We start from the raw sequence: 17,974 nt of genomic DNA, 5'->3' as shown, positions 1-17,974 counted from the left end.
AAAAAAAAAAAGAAAGAAAGAAAAAGAAAAAGAATTAAAAACAAAAATACAAGCAAACAAATAACAACAACAACAACAACAACAACAAAAAACAGCTGTCTTTCATCACTGCCCTACCTTCCAGAAAGTTCTCATTTGTATGGATTTATCAGCAGTTCCCATTCATCAACTCAGCAGTGCAGAAGAAGCCAAATTCATCATCTCGGTTCTGACATCTACTCTGCTTCTGGTTGTGTTCAACCAGACTGTGCCTCCACAACTCTTTTATTACTTGAAAATTCTTAAATAAGAAAATTGGGACAGAAACTTCAAGCAGGTAATTCATAAAGGTACTAGCAGGAAAGAACCAAAGTTTATTACTATTGTATTCCCACACTGAAATTCAGAGTTAGTCAGTCTTCTGGGAAAGTCTTGTCTGAGAGCCTTAGCTTAGTAAATTGTTATTCACTGTGGCCCTATCTCTACTCCACCCACCCTGTGAATGTTAAAATAAAATACGTGACTTTTCCATTCATTCATGTGTTTTTTAACTTCTCTGATTTTCGCAGATCTTCAAGTTCCATAGTCAAAACTCAGGAATCCTTGAAAAAGAAAGGGAATTATTACCTGCCCAAACAGGAGTGCTATTTCTGTGTGTGTGTGTGTGTTTGTGTGTTTTATATACATGTATTTGTGTATATTTGTGTGTATATTTGCATGTGTGTATATTTCTGTGCATGTGCATTTGTATGTGCACATTTGTGTATTTATATACATACCTCCTGGTGAGTCACCAGAAACAGGGATGGTGGAGCAATGTTGGGACAATGGAATGTGCTCATTGCCACAGATCCTGCCAGGGAACAATACTGGAGGGCTTAGGGTCCTAAGGCAGTGGAGGGACACACCCACCCTCCTGCCTTTTCACCAGGTTCACACTTAAATGTTAGAGCTGGGACGCCTGGGTGGCTCAGTTGGTTGGGCAGCTGCCTTCGGCTCAGGTCATTATCCCAGTGTCCTGGGATTGAGTCCCACATCGGGATCCTTGCTCTGCAGGGAGTCTGCTTCTCTCTCTGACTCTGCCTTCCACTCTATCTGCCTGTGCTCGCTCTCACTCGCTCTCTGACAAATAAATAAATAAAATCTTTAAAAAAAAAATGTTAGGGCTACAATTCATCACCTGGCAAGTTGGGCTCCAGCCTGAAATAAACATGACAAGTACATTTCAATGTGTGATGTTACAAAAAAAAGAAGAAGAAGAAGAAGAAGAAGTCAAATTTGGCTTAGACTCCTTCCAAGAATCCCTCCAAAAGGAGCCAAGCCAAGATGGGCAGGAAGCCAGTTGCATGAAGAGGAAATGCTGGGAAACCTAGAGAACTATGGGTTTATATGAAATTGTAAATTGTTAACGTTAATTTTTTAATTACCACAAACGTGATAAAATACAAAAAGAGGTAGAATAAAAAATAGACCTCATCTCTCCTTCCCCCATTACCCAGTTCCTTTCCAGAGACAACTACTATTATAGTTTTCCTGTGTCCAGAAGTGATATTTAACTCAACTGTAAATCAGTTAACCTTTACCTAGGGCTTACTCTGTCACACAGCATTAACAGGAAAGGTAATGAATGAGAACAAAGAAAATTCTAATCACAGATAATTCCAAAACCTGATTTGAGACAAAGTTGCAACCTGATGACTGATGAATTTTCTTTCCCAGACCTTCCAGTGTTGGTGGGATTTCCCATCCTCCCTTGCCTCTTCTACTTCCAGTGTAGGGAATGTAGACTGTGACAGAAATAAATGTTAGACCAAAGTAGGGAAGCAAAACAGCAGGATTCTAAAAATCACCACCCATGATTCCTCAGGAAATGTCTCGTCTTGCACTTTATCCATTGGTAATATTGTATTTGATAAGACCAAGCTAACTTGAGGCAAAACTCCCAACGTAATGATTTTGTCAGACCCCTATATGTTTATTTCAGCTTGTCTTTTTATCTATAATAGTGGCTGGCTCTATCCCAGCACATAGCACAATGTCTGGCCCAGAGGAGGTACTCAATGAATATCTATAGCATTGACTAATTGATTAATTAATTGGTTGATCTCATTTGTGGAGTCCTTGGTCACCAGCAGCCAAGTTCTATATCACCAATGAAATATCGACTCCATCCTTGAACACCTTATCACACTAGTTATCCTAAAAACGTCATCTCGGATTTGATAAAAAATGCTCACAACAGGGAGTAGGCATTCAAATTTTAATATACCAGGATAAATCAATCAATAACTTTCTACCTGAGTGCTTCCATGAATATAATGAATTCCCAAGATTAACTTTTCAGACATAAACAAAAGCTGTCGCCAGGCAGATCACATAACAGCTACCCCTAACATGGCAATGTCTGGAGCCAAACACCATGACCTTTGCTGGAGAAAGGGAACATTTTCTGTTATGCTCCTCATTACCATCATATGAATATGAAATAGATTATGCTAAAATTGTTTTAAAACATACCACAAAGCTAACTCAAGAATGATGAAAATGGGGTAGAAGATATGAACAGACACTTCTCCAATCAAGACATACAAATGGCTATCAGACACATGAAAAAATGTTCATCATCACTATCCCTCAGGGAGATTCAAATTAAAACCACATTGAGATATCACCTTACACCAGTTAGAATGGCCAAAATTAGCAAGACAGGAAAAAACATGTGTTGGAGGGGATGTGGAAAAAGGGAAACCCTCTTCCTCTGTTGGTGGGAATGCAAGTTGGTGCAGCCTCTTTGGAGAACAGTGTGGAGATTCCTCAAGAAATTAAAAATAGAACTTCCCTATGACCCTGCAATTGCACTCCTGGGTATTTACCCCAAAGATACAGATGTCATGAAAAGAAGGGCCATCTGTACCCCAATGTTTATAGCAGCAATGGCCACGGTCACCAAACTGTGGAAAGAACCAAGATGCCCTTCAATGGACGAATGGGTAAGGAAGATGTGGTCCATATACATTACAGAGTATTATGCCTCCATCAGAAAGGATGAATACCCAACTTTTGTAGCAACATGAACGGGACTGGAAGAGATTATGCTGAGTGAAATAAGTCAAGCAGAGAGAGTCAATTATCATATGGTTTCACTTATTTGTGGAGCATAACAAATAGCATGGAAGACATGGGGAGTTAGAGAGGAGAAGGGAGTTGGGGGAAATTGGAAGCGGAGGTGAATCATGAGAGACTATGGACTCTGGAAAACAATCTGAGGGGTTTGAAGTGGCGGGGGTGGGTGGGAGGTCGGGGTACCAGGTGGTGGGTAATCTAGAGGGTACGGATTGCATGGAGCACTGGGTGTGGTAAAAAAATAATGAATACTGTTATGCTGAAAATAAATAAATTAATTTAAAAAAACAGATGAATGGAAAAAAAAGAATGATGAAAATGGTTTCTTGTTTTACTATTTAATGGAAAATTGTCTCTTTTGTTTACTATTTAATACATATATTATTTACATAGAGGCACAATAGTACAATGGTCAGCAGCACAGACTCTAAAAGTCTTACTAGTCTTACTAGTTGTGACTTTGGACAAGTTGCTGTAGCTCTGTTGTCTCACCTTTCAGAAAACAATAAAACGCCTTCCTCATAGGGTTGTCATGGGGAAGAATAGTGCCTGGTGCCAACGAACACTTGGTAAATAGTGTTTACTTTTATCATTTAAGGAAAACTAAACAGCCATCAGGTAGGCTAATGGCCACTTTGACTTTTACAACAGGACCATGAACAGAGGAAAGGAAAATACACACTGGACATTCGAACATATCAAGTCTCTGCTTGATAGCTGAAGTTTCAAATTAAAATGATAAGAGAGGAATTCACATTTTATCAGTGCTCAAATATTTTAAGTTAGCATGAGTTACTGGAACTATAAATTCAGGTGTCAACAAACAAATAGAAATTTAAGAGGCAATGGCCCTCCCAGAACTTCTAAAATATATTGCAGAGAGAGTCAGTCTCTACGCAGGGATGATCATTAGCTGGAAAAGACAGTAAGATATTAAAATGCCTTCCTACCAATTGCTAAATAGTCTCTGATGTCATGTACATTCCCAGCCCCCTTCACTAAGGGCTCCCCCAAACAATTCCACCAGCACCAAAGAGCTAAACCCTGACATAAATTCAACCAGGAACCTCTAAAACCTTACTCTAAGGCTGCAGCCAACATGCATAATAGCACATACCACTTGTGTGGGTTGAATTGGATCCCCCCAAAATGATATGGTGAAGACCTCACCATCAGTACCTTATTTGAAAATAAAGTCTTTCCAGAGGTAGTTATTTTGCAATGAGGTCATTTTGGTTGACTTTAAGCCAATAGGACTGATGGCCTCATAAAAAGGGGAAATTTCAACACAAAGAGAGAGACACATTATGGAGAACACACACAAAGATGAAGGCTCAGATTGCCATGATGTGTCTATAAGTCAAGGAAATCCAAAATTTGATAGGAAACCACAAGCACTGAGAAGAGAGGCATGGACCATATTCCCCTTCGCATCCGTCAAAAGGAACCAACCCTATGGACACCTTGATCTTCTTAGACTTCTGGTCTCCAGAACTGTAAGACAATAAATATGTGTTGCTTAAGCCATCCCAGTTTGTGATACTTTGTTATGACAACCCTAGCAAAAATAATACACCACTTCTAACTGTACCTCTATAGGAGATAGTGTCCATTCTTGGCCTTTTCATAAAACATAACCATGGTTTTTCTGAGATCTTGGGATAAAAGCAAAATTGTTCCCCACCTCTCTGAGTATATCCTCACAACCCAGTTGAAACTTCAGTCTTGGGGCACTTGGGTGGCTCAGTGGGTTGAAGCCTCTACCTTTGGCTCAGGTCATGATCCCAGTGTCCTGGGATTGAGCCCCGCATTGGGCTCTCTGCTCAGCCAGGAGCCTGCTTCCCCCTCTTTCTCTGCCTGCTTCTCTGCCTACTTATGTTCTCTGTCAATAAATAAATAAATAAAGAGAAAGTTCATCCTTTACAAGCTAGTAGGTATTTGAGAAACAAAGCTAGGGAAGTGAAAGCAAGGCAAGGCAAGGGAAGGGAAAAGGCTGGGTAACCATGGCCTCTAAAAGTCTGGGACAGGTTAGCTTTCATGTTTCCAAGCTGAAGTCAAGTTTGACTAACAAGGATTACTTGCACCCCCACTTGCTTTTAACCCTGGTCAACAGTATAAAAGAGACCTGGAAAACATGAGCAAATCTACTGAGAAACTGGAAAACTACAGAAAGTCAAAATAAAGATTCCTGGGGAATTATTTGGCCAAGCATGCCTGGAAGGAAATAACAAGAATGACTGCTTCTGAAACTAAGCCAGGCTCACATTCTTCATCTTAAAACCTCATGATATAAATTAACAACAGTCATAGTAGAGGTCTCAGGATATCATGGATTGATCTGATATACCTGTACTTGAATTCTCCCTCCTTTTAGAGGCAAAGAAAAGAAGCCCATAGACCCATAGTTAATTAGGGAAGAAACTGAAACTAGACTCTAATTAGATTTTCCCCCAAGCCACTCAATCCATTCAATCATTATGAAGCACCAGTTATGTGCTAAGGATATAGAGGTAAGAGCACTGAGGGGGACAAAGAGTGGGGAAAGAGTCACCTAAAGAACTCACAGTTGTATGGTAAGAACACTTGTAGAAGCAGTAATGAGAGTTAAAGGCACACAAATGAAATGACCTTTGAGCTGGACCTTTGAAAATCAGTCATGTTCACCACGCCAAAAAAGAAAGATCCTTCCAACCAGAACAGAAGGGAGAAAAATCACAAAACATAGAGCGGGAGGTCCCCAATAGCAAGTGTCTGGAGGAGAGCAGACCCCGCCTTGGATGTCAGTAGTCTGGAGCTTTATTTTATGGCCAGTGGACAGCTACTGAGAGTTTATATGGATATGATCAGTTCCATGTTTCAGAAAGCTTGTTTAGTGATGGTGTTCAAAATAAACTAGAGCTGGAGAGAGGCTGGACACAGGCAGACTTATTAAAAAGGTTATTTCAGGAGTTTTGGAGAAATAAGAAGTACTGATCAGTCATTTCAGAAAGGGAACTGACAAATCTTGGTGACCAGATGAGCAAAGGGAAGGAAAGTGAGGCCAAAGATGACCCTGAAGCCTTAAGGTCAAATAAAAGACTGAGAGGGTGATGTTATTCACTGAGAAAATAAACCCAGGGAGAGCAGGGAATCCTTGGGGAGCTTCCAGTTTGTCTCTCATAGCATCTTTCTGACACTAACAGGATCATGAAGTCGTGTGGAGTGGTCATAAAACTTTGTGATAAAAACCCTATCCACTAACTTAAGGTAAAGAAAAGAAACTTTTTTTAAGTGTTCAGCATTGACAATACACACATTTCAAATGCTTCCCTGGGAAATACCTATACATAACCTAATTGTAATACAGATAATTATTGTGGCTTTGAAAGACAATTCTCAAATGGGAGAATTACCAAGTATTTCTTCTTGTAAGCTATATTAGTTGTCAACAAACCAAAGACAAATAATTGATTTTTAATGATTCGGTATTTCTATTTTAACACAAAGAGGTAAAATATAAGTCCAAACTGGATTTTTGTCTCAGTGTATATAGGTATTTATTCAATCAATGGGAGGAAACAGGAAGTCATTCAAGGATAAGGAAAGGTTTAACTCCATTCTCGAGGAAAACCCACTCTTGTTTTTTGTGTATTTGAACAACACACTGGACATACATACAGTTATGTCCAGTTGCACTTGTTGAAGTATATCAAGAGCTCTGTACAACCAGTCATTAATGTAGACTTTGCAGTTATCCAGAGAAGTAATTTCAAGTCTTCCCATTCTATACACTGTCCTTAGACCATCTCCCATGCAATGGTTGTTCAGTGATTTCAAAAACAGTCCTCTCTTCTGGGCTCTAGATCCTTTTCAGCTGGATACCATGCCTCTCAGCTCAAACTCAACACAACCAAAACTGAAGTTAAATCTTTTGTCACCCCAAGTCCACTGACACCTCATTCCTTACTGTCTATCTTGGATAACAGAAATACCATCTGCCTAGGCTCCCTGAGTGTGAAGCTTGAAAGTCATCCAGGATAAATTATCCTAAACACCCCATCAGTTCCACATCCATTTTCTAGCTAAGTCTGCCCTTCTCCCCTTCCAACCACATTGCCACTGCCATGTTTCAGGACCCCATAATTCTTGCTTGAACAATTGTAATATCCTTCTACTTTTTTCACCCTGACTCAAATATCTACATTTTGAATAATTCTGAAGCATAAATCCTAAACAATATTCCCTGCCTAAATATGTAGCAAGAGCTTCTCTTTGCCTCCAGGATGAATTCAAATACCTTGACTAGTAAGCAAAATAGTGACCCTCCAAAAATGTCCCTGTCCCAATCCCCAGAACGAGTGATGTAGCTACAAGCCAAAGAATACAGGCAGCCTCTAGAAGCTGAAAAAAAGCAAAGAATGGGTTCTTCCCTAGAGCCTCCAGAAAAAACACAACTCTGCCAATAATTTTAGCCCCATAAAACCCATCTTGGACATTTGACTATAGACTAATAAGTCTGTGTTGTTTTAAGCTAACTAAGTCTATGGTGATTTATTGTAAAAGCAATAGGAAAGGAATACACCTTTTTACAGCATACAGGGCCCTTCACAAATAGTGCCCTACCTCTCACTAGTGCCCTGCTTCTCCCCATTCAAACTCAACACAGTCAAAACTGAAGTCAAATCTTTTGTCAGCCCAATCTTCTGGTATATCCTTCCTTATTTTCTACTTTGTTCAACAGAATCAGTCTATGAGTATGCCTTCCAAGTTTGCTATTCTTCAGCCAAACAAGTATTTATTTTCTCATGGTTCTGTGCCTCTGTCTAGTCAGGGCTTTCTACCTTCTCTATTCATCCCTCATGAATCCACTAAAACAAGACCTGCTTTGAGAAACTTTCCTGAATTAAGATGCAGTCACATGTCTTCACACTCTGTGTCCTTCCAGCCTCTTTTACATAACACAGCTTTGTATTTACTACAATTTACCATGTTGGCTGCCTATCTGTACCTTCCAACAGACCATCAGCTACTTGAAAACAGTCCCTGTACTGATTAATTTCTATGTCCCCAGTACCTAAAACAATGCCAACCTCATAAGGACAAATAGAACACTGCTGACAGTAAAAATAAAAATAGAACCAAGAGGGAAGGAAGGTTAAAAGAAGGGGATTCCAGGATGATGAAAAAATCTTAATTTATTGTAGATAAATGACAAAGGAGCTACTAAAGAAAGAGGGATTAAACATGAAAATGTAAAAGGGGAGAGAAATTTATTTTACTAGCCTGAAAGTAGTCCAAATAAATGAGATCACTGACAAAAATAGAGGAACTATCTTTGAAAAGGAAGAAATATTTTTTCCCTCTAAGTAAGAAAAAAGAAAGGGAGTAATACACAGATATTAATTTAGTAAAAGATTAATATACAAATGTGAAAAATAAAAATGTATCCTTTCACAAGGTTAAGGACTTAATTCTATTTTAAGGCTTTATGTCTATGTAGTCCCCTATATTATCTTTCTCCAAAATCTTTCAGCATAATTTTAATAATAGATCAAATAGCTATTAGCTCTTGTGAATTTCTGAGGTCATCATATTCTTTTCCAAGTCAGGAAAGCATCTGAGTATTTTCAGGATCTTCCTTCTACCAGAAAGGAAAAAAAAAAGTATATTTCCAACCAATTCAAGTTCTGTTAACACAGCCCATAACAAATCTCTATTAGGCCAAGTCAAAGCCAGAGTTCCTGTACCTTGATGTATAGGTCACAGTACCTTGATTATATTCTCTTAAATGTACTTTTCACAAGTAAAATACACTGAACTTTATAGAAAACTCCATCCCTCTTGAAGTCAGTGGTAACAAGATGACAGCCAAAATGCTGCACAAATGGAGGAATGAGGCTGAGCTGAGGGGGAAACAGATTCAGTCCCAAGAAGAACCGAGAAGATGGAGTCCCTGTAGGTTTTGTCTAGCCCTGAGACTTAAAAAATATTTGAAACCAAAGCTAAGTGCTCTGTGCTTTTAGTTCCAACTATCTATAAAGAGGTCACCATTCTTCAACAGTATTACTAATTTTTTCCTTTTTCAATGAGATAGTGCTATAGAAGTGTAGCCTTAATATTACCTTATTTTATTGTTGACGGCATAGGCAGAGATTCTGACTTTATTTTTCCCCATCCACTCAGTGCCCAGAGAGAAGTCTCCAGTGTGGGACATGGTCAGAAATGCACCTTAGGATGCCTAATGCTCTCAGGATTCAGGACCTTCCTCACTCCCACCAGCATTTCAATGTCACCTGCCGTAATCTCTGTGTAGAGTGTACCCCAGTAACGTGTTGGCAGAACAATTGGATTGCGGTATTATTATTTCTAGATCCAATGCATAGCAATGGTTTTCACTCTTTGTTTCTTTGCCTTAACAATTGAAGAGAATTTCCCATTACTTACATAAAATAACATATAAAATACAAAAAAAAAAAAAAAAGACACAGACATCTGCCTCAAACAATAATGATGCAGAGGGACCACTGACACTTACCACCCCACTTCTGGAGTCAAGAAAAGCCTTTAATGTTTACAGATTTTGATGGCAAAGACCACCTTGCAGAAAAATGTGTTCCAAGTAAGCAACACAATCTCCTGGCCTGGAACATGCTATGAAAGCTCACAAAGAAGCACTCCAGAGCACCACATTCCAGAGAGAGCTATTCTCCCTTAGAAACAACCCATCAGCAATACTGCCCTTGGCTGAAACCACTAGGTAAGCAGCTTTAGGTTCTATCTCCAGTCACTTTCTCCAACAATGTTTACAAAGGTTTGTTTTTAACCAAACAGGTCAGACTCTTAAAAACTAATTTCAAAAACATGGTGGCTCAGTCAGTTAAGTGTCTCCCTTTGGCTCATCTCATGATTCTGGGACCCCGGGATTGAGCCCCACGTCAGGCTCCCTGCTCAGTGGGGATCCTGCCTGCCACTCCCCCTGCTTGTGCTCTCTCTCTCCCTGTGTCAAATAAAGAAATAAAATCTTCAAAAAACAACAACAACAACCATGGTCCAGTTTCAGGTATGGGATGAGAAAGCCAAGATTCTCAATCAGTGCTTTCATTTCCCACACAGTTAACTTGTTATGTCTTTTCTATAAATTTTCACCTTCTTTAAAAGACGATCTCACCTAATCCAATAAACAAACAAAGACTGATCACATCCCATTCATTATCTCATTCATTTATGCAATTTTAAACTCCCTTTGAATACAGACTCTGGTCCTTCCCAGAAAGGAAGTTACCATAGACTGAATGTTTGGGTCCCCTGAAATTCATATGTCAAAACCTAATCTCCAATATAATGGTATTTGAAGATAGGGCTTTGGGGAGATAACTAGATCATAAAAGTGGAGCCCTCACGAATGGGATTAGTCCCCTTGAAAATGAGACTTCAGAGAGATCCTGGCCCCATCCACCATGTGAGGACAAGGTGACAAGACAGCTGTCCATGAAGCAGGAAACAGGTCCTCCCCAGACACCCAATCTGCCAACACTGCCAGATCTTAGACTTCCCAGCCCTCAGAACTGTCAGAAATAACTTTCTATTCTTTATAAGTCACCCAGTCTGTACTATTTTTTTTCAGTCTATGATATTTTTGTTGTAGCAGCCGAGCTAAGACAGAAGCCAAAGGTGTGAGGAACCTAATAGTACTGCTCAGACAGGGGCCAGAACTGGCTAGTCTTTGGGATAAAGAACATTTCCTGAGTATCTACTCTGTTCCCAGAATCACAAATTTATGGGAACTATTCAAATATCGTTTCTACTCCCACAGTCTACAGAGCAGCCAGAAAATCCAAACACATAAACAAAGAACTAAAGAAATAGTATGACCCAGCGAAGGGCTTCTTTCAAGGCAGATAAGGGTTTACAAAAGAAGGGATACTTCAATGCAGGCTAAATCAGACAAGATGTAGAAAGTCCAGAAGACCTGTCGCCGGCACTGAGTGTGCTATCTGCTACAGTTAAGTTTGGGATTGCATTGCTAGAGAAGAAAACACAAGAGCCAGGTGCTGAGTTGAAAATTTACACAGCATTTTGAAGGCTGCCTAGAATATTCCCTACTTTAATCAAAGAAACTGCTAAAGATACTCTTCTCAAACTAAGAAAATACAGAAAATATCCTTATGACAGGGGAAGGAAGCATGAAAATTTATTCATGGGACAACTCTTCGAATAGAAATATTACTTTTTTTAAAAGGGGAGACTACAGACATTATCAACTCTCAAGCTATTATTTTATAAAAGCAGAAGCACTTTGGACTTTTAATCAACTATCCTTCTATAAACTATCATAAAAAGAGAACATTCTTTTCCATATGAAAAAAATTTTTCTTGTTACTGATATTTACAAATTACATTATGTGTAGAAATGACAGTACAAATAAGTGGCCTGGCTTACATTGAGTGAAGACTGGAAGAGAGACCAGAGACCAACAAAGGCATAAAACTCCACACCTCAGATTGTTCAAGGCTCATTTTCATGATTTTGAAAGACTTATCATTTCTATAAATATAACACAATCTTTATAATTCACAGAATAAAAGCATCCCTGTCAGATTCCTGTGGGTGTCAAACTAAGCAATATCACTGCTACATTTTCAGTAACATTGTCCAATTTATACCTCTGATATTAAGAAATAGTTTAGAAAAAACATATCAAGCATAAACATCACAACAAAGAAAAAGAAAAAGCAGGATTCGTAATATTCAAATGGTGTCACATTACCAGCTGAAAAAATGTCCTGTCTCAAATGGTGGCACTTTACTAATCCAGTGAGAATCAGAGCGGGGAGAGAGACTCATTGAAGAGAAACTTAATGGTTCTAACATTCCATTGAAACAAGAACTACCCTTCTCCTCAGAGTTGCTTTTTTTTTCCCCCCTTTCAGATCATTTTGGTGACTTTTTATTAGTCTCCTAAATTGATCTTTTCTAATCTGGAAAGAGTGAATGAAGAGTTCTCTAGGAAGATACTAGATAATAGCCAAAAGAAGCCACATGTTGACAATGATCTGTTGGAAAAGAAAAAAATATCTTATTCAAAGGTTGAACTCCAAATACTGAAAGCAAATCTGCACCACTGCAAACAAAGAAAGCACAGGTTTTTCTTTCCTTTGTTGAATAAAGACAGCACTTGGCAAGACTTGCTGTTTTTACAAGAAAAGAAATGCATTGCTTAGCTAAAAGTTCTTTGTATAGAGAAGGTGCTCAAAAAAAGCAAACGGCAAATGAATTAATTAATTTTTAACCATGAAATTTTAAGATAAAAAGAAACTGATTAATCGGATCAGCCAGGCCTCTATAGCAAAGACAGATCTTATTTAGACAGAATTACTTTCCTTTATCATCTTCTTCACCCTTCCCGTCCCTAATTTTAACCAGGTCTGCCAGGCAGTGTCCCACTCAGTAAACAGGAACAATGCCTTATTATACAATTGCTTGTTATTGCTTTTCCACAGAGTTCCAAAAAATGGTAGGATTGAGGCCAGATTATATTTCATGTTCTTCCTCTTGGCAGAAACCTACGAAAGCAGATGGAGAAATAGTGGTGGTTAAAAACAAAAAACAATACACATATAATCTTTTATAGTCTTTTTATAAATTGGAACTGTTCTGCATACAAATATTTAATCTGTCTTGGTAGACACAATAAATATTCAACAGACACAATGAAGAAAAAGACACCCCTTGATATAAAAGAACATCAAGTGACATCTGATACCAAACAAGCTAAACTTTGAATGCCTCAGCCTTCCCAGGCCCTCAAGTAACACATTTTTTTTTTAATGAAACGAGGTTTTTTGGGGGCACACTCACATCTATATTCTTCCTTATAAGGCTAAAAGATGAAAACAGAAAAATGATAGCATACATTTTCCAGTCTGCCTAAGAAAAAACATGAATATGTGCTAAATTTTGATATTTTTTCCAGTGAGATACTTTTCTAATGAGACCCTGCTACAAAATCGACTTCCTAAAAATTATTGAGAATAATAATTATCTCTTACAATGTTTACCAAAGTCTCATTTCAAGTCCCAAAATTTAGAATATGTCATTTTAGAAAAAAATTTAATCAAGAATGTAGCTCACCATCATTACTACCATTATTACTTAAATTAAGCAGTATTTCCAACAACAAAAAGACACTCTGGGTTGGATGTAAGAAAACTAACATCCCATATTACATAAAATAATATTGGAGAAGAATATATGTTACTTAACAGTGTTGACTATGGTAATAAAATAATATCAAAAAAGTTAAGCATAGCTGTTTATTTCAGTAAAAATTTTGGACTTCTTGCTGATTGAATATAAAATTTCTTTAATGGCAGGAGATTCAATATAAATTTCATGGCTTAAGAAGAGAACACTAGAGCCAAAAACCTATTGAATTCATGGTATTAGGAAACTTCAGATCACTCTATAACAGGTCAATCTTCTTCAACTTCCTTCATTGTCAATTTGAAACCTACATGAACACACACACATATAAACACCACGTAAGATTTACTCACGTAGTTAAGAACTATGAAAATCTGAGGTTTAACCTACTTGCAAGCTAACAAGTTAGCCTGCCACAGCTTCATGGCTGGCGACAGAAGAGAAAAGACTTCTAGGTTAGAGACAAGGGATGTTATTACTCACCGCCCAGCAAACATGTGTTTCACCTTTATGTTTCCTTTCCCCACCCCCAAGTCCCATGGGGGTGATCCTGAGCAGCCCAGGTGAATGCTGTGCCCACAGTGTGTTTTCATCACAGCCAAGAAACAAGCTAAAAGAAACCCAATATTTTATAATAGGAACCAAGCAAACATGTCCTACACTTTTGCCCCAGAGGGAACTATTATCTTTATTATGCTGGACAGTAAATAAACATGCCCCCTGCCCTAGAGGAAGACATCACTGTCTCCATATTCCAAGTCTGTTCACTATACAAGCATCCTGCAAGATTGTCAATATTATTGCTTGTGAGAATGCAGAAATACAAGAGACCCATGAAGAATTGTCTCCAGTAGATAGATGTGATTTGATATATCTATCTATCTATAGATGTCCTCCTATCTCTTTAAATATATTTTAATATGACTCCAGGTTTAAGAACAACTTTAGTCTCCTGGAGTCATGCCTTTCTTAATAATTCTGAGGACCCTAGGAGTCTAACTAATGCAAAGGCTAGTTGTGGTTGTTCTCACATCTTTCTTGGATGTGGAACTCATATTCACCCTACTAATGCTAGATGATTTGATGCTCCCCTTAGATGTTAGATGTTCTAGATTACCTTACATATTAATTTTCCTTTTCTGCCATAACAAATAATCTCAAATTTAGCAGCTAAACTAATACCCATTTATTGCCTTGTAGTTTCTGTGGCTTATAATTCTGGGCACAGAATAGCTCAATTGGACTTTCTGTTTAGGGCTCACAAGACTAAAATTAAGAGATTGGCAGGGCTGCATTTCTTACTAGATACTCTGGGAAAGAATCCACTTTCAAGCACATTTTTGAAAGATGCTGGCTCAACATGCTGGCAGAATTTAGTTCCTTCTTATACTTTTTACATGGCTTTTTCATCTTCAAGCCAGCAATAGTATGCCAAATTTTTCTCACATATGCAATCTCCCTGACCTCCTCTTCTCTGCTTTCTGCTTTTACGAGTTCATGTAAGTATACTGCACCCACACAGATAATCCAGGATAATCACCCTATTTTAAGGTCAATGAATTAGTAAACTTAATTACATCTGCAAAGTCCCTTTTTCCATGTAAGGTAACACACTCAGAGTCCCAGGGATTAGGGTACAGAATCTTCTTAAGGGCTATAAATCTGTCTACCACATTCTGCTACACAAAATGTGGTCTTTGGACCAGGAGCATTAAATTCACTCAGGACCTTGTGAGAAATGTAAAATCTCAAGATTCACCCATACCCAATGAGTCAGAACCTATACTTTAACCAGATCCTCAGATGATTCATATACACACTTAAGTCTGAGAAGCAATAAACATCTACAGGTCTAAAAAACACACTGTCAGATACTGTTGCTATCAGTAAACAAGTTAGAAACAGTCAAAATTTGAGTAGTCAGAAGGGATCCCTCCATTTTTCCCTGCTAATGACAACTGTTCAGCATCTTCATTTGCATCTTCCAGTTGCAGCTGGAACTAAGATTCTTCCTCTGGTCATTATACCCTGCCGCTGCTCCAGACTCTCTTCCCAAGTAGCAAATTTCGCCAGGGTGCAGAAGGAGGCTATTCCTTCCCTAAGAGTTATCTCCCTTCCTTGAAAATATGCACAATTTTCTCAGGGGATGCTCATCGTAAGATGGATTGGTAAGAAAAAAGCTTCGCATTCGTAGCTTCATCATACCTAAAACCATTCTTCCTCCTTAACACCCAAGGACCTAAAAAGGATCTCTAGTCACTAGTCCAGAACAGCCTTTGCATTATAGTGAGTTTTTCTCAGGAGCTGATAACATTTTACAGTTGACCTTAGTTGGGGCTACTTACATCCATCACATGTATTTTAATAATTTTGAATCTCAAAAGGAGTATCTTTAGTCCCTATGCAATTTTGCAAACTTAAATCTGATTCCAATAAGTCTGATTCCAATAAAACCAAGTCATTTCATGTAATTTCATATCATTCACTACAAATGGAAATTAAAACTAAATTAGAGTTTAGAGTCAAAGTCCCATGTCACTTTCAATTGGAATTAAAATGGCTTTGTTAACTAATAATATTATAATATTCCTCATGCTTTAATATACAGAAAGCTAGAAATTGCATTTAAATTAAGACTTAAAGGAGTGATGTCATCATTGTGGCAGAATAAGGGTTTTCTACTGTCTTCCCCTGAAAAGAACACTGACTCAGAAAACCACCCAGAGATAAGAAAGTCTTTGTGGAAGTCCAGGGGCCCAGAAGAGAAGTTCCAGCACACCACTGGATCCAAAAAATCTGAGACTAGAAATACTGAAGAGGGTAAGAGGAAAAGTTTCACTTTACCTGCATAACCTTTCTCCCAAAGCAGCAGTTTAGCACCTTCTTGGTCCAAACTTCTCCCATAGCAGAAAGTGAAAACATGTAAGTGAGCACTCCAGCTGCGCAGCACACTGTCCAACAGACTAACTTGTTTCTCATCCTATCCAGAATACTGAATACCATCCAGAACTGCAAGACTGAGGGGAGGGGCAAGGGGGGAGAGGCAGGGAGAGCTGGGAGAATAGCATCCAGGGAACAGAACAGAATGTATCAGGACATCTGGGTGGCTCAGTTGGTTAAGCCGCTGCCTTAGGCTTGGGTTAAGATCCCAGAGTCCTGGGATCGAGTCCCACACTGGGCTCCTTGCTCAGCGGGGAGTCTGCTTTTCCCTCTGCCTCTGCCTGCTACTCCGCCTGCTTGTGCTCTCTCTCCCTCTGACAAATAAATAAATAAAATTAAAAAAAAAAAAGAAGGAAAAGAAAAAGAACAGAATGTATCAAAGGTGCATAGAGCCTACTGAGTGCCTCACATCTTCCAACAGGAAGCCCACCCACAAGCCACTGGAAATACTTCACCTGCAGATTCCCCTACCCAGACCACAGGAACCCTCAGGGCTCCATGCACCAAGCCTGTACAAATCCCAACATTGTGTCTGGCTCCCTGTGTGTACTCCCAATAGTGGCGAGAGCAAACTTTTGCAGACAACTAATAAGCATGTGCAAAAACCTACCCCTACAGACCTGGGAGACAGAAAATCACACAAACTTGAGCATTCATACCTACTCTAGAGAAAGCAAAATGGATGCTGTCAGCACCCAGCTTGGCTCTGTAGAATGAAGAGAAGATATACAAGCTTAAGAATTCTGCACAAGGGGTGCCAGGTGGGTCAGTTGGTTAAGTGTCTGCCTTCAGCTCAGGTCATGATCTCTGTGTCCTGGGATTAAGCTCCACATTGGGCTCCTTGCCTAGCAGGGAGCCTGCTTCTTCCTCTGTTTGCCACTCTCCCTGCCCAAATGATCTTCTCCAAAACACATTATAATAAAACTGTTTAAAACCAAAGACCAAAAGAGAATTTTAGAAGCAGCAAGAGAAACAAGGTTATAGACAAGGGAACCCTATAAGGCTATCTGTGGATTTCTCTGAAGCAACCTTACAAATTAGGAGAGAATGGGATTACAAATTCAAAGAACTGAAAGAGAAAAACTGCCTACCAAAAATACCCAGCAAAGTTTTCCCCTAGAAATGAAGGAGATATAAGGATTCTTCCAAACAAACAAAAGCTAAAAAAGTTCATCAACACTAGATATTCCTTACAAGAAATGTTGAAAGGGGATTTTCAAGCTGAAATGAAAGAACATTAAAAGTAACATAATAGTATAAAACACAATGGTTAAGATAACTATGTAGTCAAATTCAGATATACTGTTGAATCTAAAGATGTTCTATGAAAACATCATGGTAATTACAAAGCAAACACCTACAGTAGATACACAAAGAATAAAGAAAAAAAAAAAAGCATACCACTGCAGAAAATCATCAATTCCCAAAGGAAGAAAGGAACAGGGAAACTATATACAGTCAGAAAAAAACTAATAAAATGGCATTGGTAAGTACTTGCCAATCAATAATTATTTTAAGTGTAAATGGATTAAATTCTCCAATTAAAAGGCATAGAGTGGCTTAATTTAAAAAAACAAAAACAAAGACCCATCTATATGCTCCCTATAAGTATTTAACACTATAGGTCAAATGGAACTAACAGACAAATAGAACATTCCACATCCAACAGCAGAATACACATAATTTGCAAATCCACACAGACCATTCTCCAGAATAGATTATATATTAGGTCAAAATGAGTCTTGGCA

The 17,974-nt window shown here is 38.6% G+C and overlaps 1 long non-coding RNA gene across 1 annotated transcript; it reads right to left on the bottom strand.

Moving 5' to 3' along the window:
- Positions 1–12,227: 12,227 nt before the first annotated feature.
- On the bottom strand, positions 12,228–16,263 carry LOC309867014. The gene is made up of 3 exons (XR_014312925.1): positions 16,131–16,263; positions 13,770–13,896; positions 12,228–12,645 (listed from the first exon to the last, which is right to left on the bottom strand). It is a non-coding gene; the product is annotated as an uncharacterized lncRNA (long non-coding RNA).
- Positions 16,264–17,974: the final 1,711 nt, after the last annotated feature.

Source organism: Mustela nivalis (assembly GCF_964662115.1).
Source record: "Mustela nivalis genome assembly, chromosome: 6".
Lineage (NCBI taxonomy): Eukaryota > Metazoa > Chordata > Mammalia > Carnivora > Mustelidae > Mustela > Mustela nivalis.
The sequence above is the reverse complement of the archived record's forward strand: the minus strand, read 5'-3'. Positions and strand labels throughout refer to the sequence as shown.